Source organism: Lathyrus oleraceus, chromosome 2 (genome assembly GCF_024323335.1).
Source record: "Lathyrus oleraceus cultivar Zhongwan6 chromosome 2, CAAS_Psat_ZW6_1.0, whole genome shotgun sequence".
Classification (NCBI taxonomy): domain Eukaryota; kingdom Viridiplantae; phylum Streptophyta; class Magnoliopsida; order Fabales; family Fabaceae; genus Lathyrus; species Lathyrus oleraceus.
Genome location: NC_066580.1, coordinates 358325957 through 358332018, shown reverse-complemented (window position 1 = coordinate 358332018; position 6062 = coordinate 358325957). Strand labels below are relative to the sequence as shown.

The 6062-nt window shown below is 38.1% G+C and overlaps 1 non-coding gene across 1 annotated transcript; it reads left to right on the top strand.

The window, feature by feature from the left end:
• Nucleotides 1–2019: 2019 nt before the first annotated feature.
• On the top strand, nucleotides 2020–2126 carry LOC127125000 (small nucleolar RNA R71). Its single transcript, XR_007804468.1, has one exon. It is a non-coding gene; the product is annotated as a small nucleolar RNA R71 (small nucleolar RNA).
• The last annotated feature ends 3936 nt before the right edge of the window (nucleotides 2127–6062 follow it).

Here is a 6062-nt window from a genome sequence, read left to right as displayed (position 1 = left end):
GAGATCCTGTGCATACACACGGATGGGCTTATACCTTTTAAATCAGAGGTGTTGTATCCTAAGGCAGAGGGGTATCTTCGTAAAACATTCAAGAGTTGGTTTGTCTTGTCTTGGTTTAAGGTGGCACTAACTATTACTGGGCGGTTCATTTCTTTATCCAAAAACTCATATCTTAGGTTCTTGGGCAATTCCTTAAGTTCTTGAGCTGGTTTTTGAGAATTTGGTGAAAGGCCAGGAGTAAGGGCCAAACATTCGTTAGTGTGAGGTTCCGTTTCCTTTAGCTCGTCATCCTTTTCATTCGGGTTTGAAAATGGTTCGATCACAGGTTCTTCTTGATCAAATTCCCTTATGCATTCATCTATGATGTCGATCGCGTAACATGCGTCTCCTATGATTGGTGCCATCAGGAACTTTGAAGGAATAAACTCTATCTTTTCATCCCCTACTTCGAAAGTTAATTTTCCTCTTTTAACATCTATTATAGCTCCGACTGTTGATAAAAATGGTCTACCTAAAAGGATAGGGATATCGTCGTCTTCCTTGATATCCATGACCACAAAGTCCGTTGGGATATAAAGTTAACCGATCCTAACTAGGATGTCTTCTAAAATGCCTACAGGATACTTAACAGACCTATCGGCTAATTGGAGGGACATCTTAGTTGGTTGTAATTCTCCTAAGTTTAACCTTTTACACACAGCTAAGGGCATTAAACTTACACTAGCGCCTAAGTCTAGGAAAGCTTTGTCGATCACATGACTCCCTAGAATGCAAGGTATAGAAAAACTACCAGGGTCTTTCTCCTTCTTAGCAAGTTTATTCTCGGAAATAAAGTTGCATTCCAAGGGTTTGGGATCGTCAAGCCTACGCTTGTTGGTTAAGATTTCTTTGAGAAATTTGGCGTAAGATGGAATTTGGGTGATGGCTTCGGTGAAAGGAATCTCTACATGAAGCTTCTCTATTACTTTTATAAACTTTTGGTATTGGTTATCGATTTTGGTTTGTTTAAGTCTTTGCGGATATGGGATTAGTGGTTTGTACGAGGGTGGTGGTTTGTAAGTTTTATCCTTGGCTTCTCCTTCTTGGTCGGTTTGTTTTTTGGGTTCCACTGGTTCCTCTCCTTGGTTGGTAGGTATATTTTATTTAGAAGCTTTGGACTCGCTCATTGCTGGGTTACGAGGCCCTTCGTAAGCGGTCCCACTTCATAATGAGATATCGTTAGCTTTCCCTCGAGGGTTGAGTTGAGGTTGTCCAGGGAATTGTCCTCTAGGTGTAGTTTGTGGGGCTTGGTTTTGTGCTACCTGTGAGATCTGGGTTTCAAGCATCTTGTTGTGAGTGATTATCTGATCAACCTTGGTCCCTAATTGCGTTATCAGTTTGTTTATGTGAATGTTCTGGTTTAGGAATTCTTTGTTTTGCTGAGTCTGGCCTGATATAAAGTTCTCCATGATCTTCTCAAGGTTAGACTTCTGAGGCACAACTTGCATAGGTTGATTTGGTTTTTGGGCTTGATAACCTTGTGGTCTTTGAGGTGCATAATTTTGGATAGGGTTCTGGTTTTTATAGGAAAAATTTGGGTGATTTTTCCATCCAAGGTTATGAGTATTAGAAAATGGGTTACCTTGGGCGTAATTCACTTGGTCGGTGTTCAGGTCGTTCAAAAGGTTACACTCCGCCGATTCATGTCCTTTAGATCCACAAAGTTCACACTCTGTGTGGACTACCGTTGTGGTGTTAGTGTTTGTAGAAATATGTTCGGCCTTAAGGGCTAAGGCGTCCATTTTCGCTTGCATCATGTCCATAGAGCTTATCTCATGTATTCCACCTTGGGTCTCTTTTTTCTCTATTGATGCTTGTTCAGTTCCCCATTGGTAATGGTTTTGGGCCATATCCTCAATTAGGTCACAAGCTTCAGGGTAAGGTTTGTTCATCAGCGCGTCACCAGCGACAACGTCGATGCTCATCTTTTTGTTATAATGGAGTCCATTGTAGAAAGTATGAACGACCAGCCATTGTCCTAGGCCATGGTGTGGACAGACTCTTAACAACTCTTTATATCTCTCCCAAGCTTCAAAAAGTGATTCTCCTTGGTTTTGAGTAAATCTAGTTATTTGGTTTTGAAGAACAGAAGTCTTACTTGGGGGAAAACATCTAGCAAGGAATACTCTCCTAAGGTCTTCCCAGGTAGTTATTGAATTAGCTGGAAGTGAATCTAACCATGAACATGCTCTATCCCTGAGGGAGAAAGGAAATAATCTTAAACAAATCCCATCAGGTGAAGCACCGTTGGATTTAAAGGTGTCAGCCAGTTGGATAAAGACTTTTAAATGTTGATTTGGGTTCTCAGTAGCGAGACCTGCGAATTGGTTCTGTTGCACTAATTGCAGTAAAGATGGTTTTAGTTCGAAATTGTTGGCAGGAATGAGGGGGTTTACTATACTAGAACTAGGTTCCTCGTTGGAGGGTTGTGAAAATTCCTTAAGAGGTCTCCGATCGCGGTTCTCGGCTATAACTTTCTTAATTCGGACGAGTAAGAGGCATGCACGAGTGTAACGTTTGGGTTCCTCTAAAGGATCTACTAAATTTCCGGTACTACGGGTTCTTCACATTTATCGGCTGATAATGCCTTAGTCTAGACGGTGTAACAACAGGGTACGAAATTTGACGAAGTTGGTCCCGGCAACGGCGCCAAAAACTTGGTCGCTCTATTCGCAAGTGCACGAATCACGTCAGAGTAATATAAAAGAATATCGATCCCACAGAGACCAAATCGTCAATCTATCGACTACTATCATTACGATGTTTATCTAAGGCGATATAAAAGAGATATTGATGTCGCGAAATAACAGTAAATAAAAAAAATAATAAATACAATGCAGATAAAGACAGGTTTGAATGTATTTCACGTCAGTTAAACGATGTTTCGTTGTCTAAATAGAACTACTTATGGGGAAATATTTTCTACTCTTGAAAAGAATCCATTTAACAGGAACTGTCGCTTTCGCGTATTCAGAACTGAGTTTACCCTTAAATTAAGGCCTTTTATTGTCACTTATAAAACATGCGTAGAACGCTAAAGTAGTAAACCTATTTTTAAGAAATAGGACTCGTAAGCTTAGTTGAAAAGTGGTTTTGATTCGGAAAGTTTTACCCAAGGAGTTTCCTGATTTTAAATCTATCAACGCGTCCGAAAACAGTTTCAAAAATCGTTTTTCCTTAAAGTGATAAAAATTCCTAGTTAACTAAGGCAGGGTGCTTTCGCACTCCTTGAGTAGTTAAATCTAACCAAGTTTGTTTCGAAAAACTCAAATTAAAAATCAAAACAGCCCTTAAAGCATTTCTACAGATGCAATATGTGAAACATCTCTTTAACCGCGATCCTTACATTCTAACCTTTGAAAGATTTAGCCAGACATGGTAATACAAACAAACAAAACGATATTGATCATGATGAATTTATTTTTTAGAATGTAAGGCGTAAAGAACAAGTAAAGCGTGTAAAATAATTAAAACGAGCAATAAAGATAATGGCGAGAAATTTAAATAAAGTAAAGACAATGACAGGAATCAAATAAAGTAAAGCATGGCAAGAAATTAAATAAAGTAAAACATAGTAAGAAATTAAATAAAGTAAAGCATGACAAGTAAAATAAATAAAAGCGATTAAATTAGAACCTGCTCCAAACGGAGGCTTTAAACCTGGTACAAGGAAAATAAACCTTTGACTTTGAAGATAAAGACGACAACAAAATCAAAGTGCTCCAACTCAATTACACTATGGTGTGATAACCCCTCGATGTGACGGATTACCGCTTTTACATATGATAATATAGTCATAGTGTTGTAAACTAAGTTGGATGATTTGGAAATGAACTAGAACGACCTATTTATAGAGGAATTCAGCAGCTTGCAAAGACCATAATGCCCTTCAACTTCTCCTTAGTGGGAACGTGAAATGCAAAGGTGGCGCCCGCCACCCGTTCATGGCGCCCTCCATGTGTGTGAATGGGAAAGTTCATGGGATCGTGGCGGTTACCTTCTGGTTGAGGGCTGATGTGTCATGGCTCCTCCTATAGCGGCCGCCATGCATAACGCCATGTGTATAATATTTGCCGAAAAACCCTAATTTTTGGTCTTTTTGCTTCGTTTCTTCTAAAAATGTATCGAAAGGGCTAAATATCTGAAAACAACATAAAAGAGAGCATAACACAAGCAAAATGGTAATAAAGACCTAATAAACATGTGAAATCTGAGTCAAAAACGCGGTGTGATTCAGTGTGATCACCTATCTCCTACAATTTTCACCATATGAAAATGATTCCAAGATGAAAGTTACTCTAAATGACATTCCAAACAACTTTCATGTTGAGACCTAGAGCTAGTTTTTCTTGGAAAATCATCTCCTATGTTGAAACATTGTAGGTCATTTTGTCTAAACCCTAATTTGAAAGTCAACTTCCCAAGGTCATAACTTGCTCATTTTTTATGAGATGAAATATTTCCAAGTTGCAAAATCAAATTCAAGATGTATACTTACACTTTGATGTTTAGAGTGAGAGCTAATTCAACTTTTATGAGCATGTGATATGAGGTTACATTATAGGTCATTTTTTACCTATACCATTGAACAAGTGATTTTTCCAAACTTCAAAAATGAATAACTCTATCATTCCAAATCCAAATGACATGAAATTGGTGACCATTTTGAATGTCTTTGAAAGAGATACAACTTTGATGAAGACACTTTTCTCATTTGAAGCTCACATAAAAAGTTAAGCAAGGTGGAATATTGAGATATATGGCTTGACACTTAGAAAAATTTTCAACATGTTGAAATTTCCAATCTTCCACCTTAAAATTCTCCATGTTCCAATCTCCAAATGAAAAAGTGTTGAAAATCAAACTTGTTCCCCTTGATCCAAGCTTTCCAAAGAACCCAAGCTCATGCATTACAGACAAGAATTGCTAGGTCTGCACATGGCTTTAACAGGGCTGTATAATTGGAAAGAATCAAAACTTCAAAACTTCAGTTCACTTTGCCTTGCCAATCAAGCTTCCATTCAGACCTCATTTGGAATCATTTTGGACCTTTTTGCATTGCATCACGGGCCTGTACATACCCATGCACTCATGCCATCAACATTGCTAATTTTGGACAGATTTTTGAAGTGTGCAAATATCATTCATTCATGCTATAAATACATGACCTCTGTGCTCATTTGAAAAAGACTTTGTGTGCCAGCTTTGCCCCCCACTGAAACCCTCTCATTCTAAAGGAAAACCTAAGAAATTTCAATTTTAAATTTAAGTTTGAATCTCAACTGTTGGAGATTCAAAAACTCCAGGATCCAAAGCCTTGCAACCTCTCTAATCACTTTCTGCTAGCTTCTCAAGTGTGATCAGATCGTGTTTGGAGCAAGCAACATCAAGAACTGCATATCATTGAAGGTAATTTTCAGAAAACTTCATCTCTTTGATTCTTTCTAAATTCTACTCAATTCTCTTGGATTTTTGGTTGTCTGAAGTCCTACCAATATAGGCAAGAAGATTAAGTTGCTTAGAGGTCAAATCGAAGCAACTCAGTTGTTACACCTCAAAATTCAACTCCTCATATCTTTCTATATATGTAGAGTTAGTTAAAATTGAGGTCAGATTCGTGCTCTATGCCATTTTTTCTTTCAGATCATGTCCTCCTTTTTCATTTTCTTGATGGTGATGAGTGAACCAGTCCGGCCAGGGTCATCGGAGAAGATGACCGACATTTGGACTCTGACGATGCGCTAGAAGTGTTCTGAACTATTGATCTGTTTTAAAATGTTTTAATCTCATGCGTCCATTGTGATTACCAAGCCTATGTCGCGTCGACTGCAGTGCATCATGGAACGCGCGTTCTAGGCCACTTGATCTACCACCTCAATTAATGAGGGAGATCAAGTGGCTCAAGTTTTTTCACATTTTCTGATTTTTGTTTTATTCCTTTTATTTTCATTAATTCATATTAATTTTAATATTAATAAAAAAAATATGAGAGTTTCACCAAAATTTTTCAAATAATTTCCTCT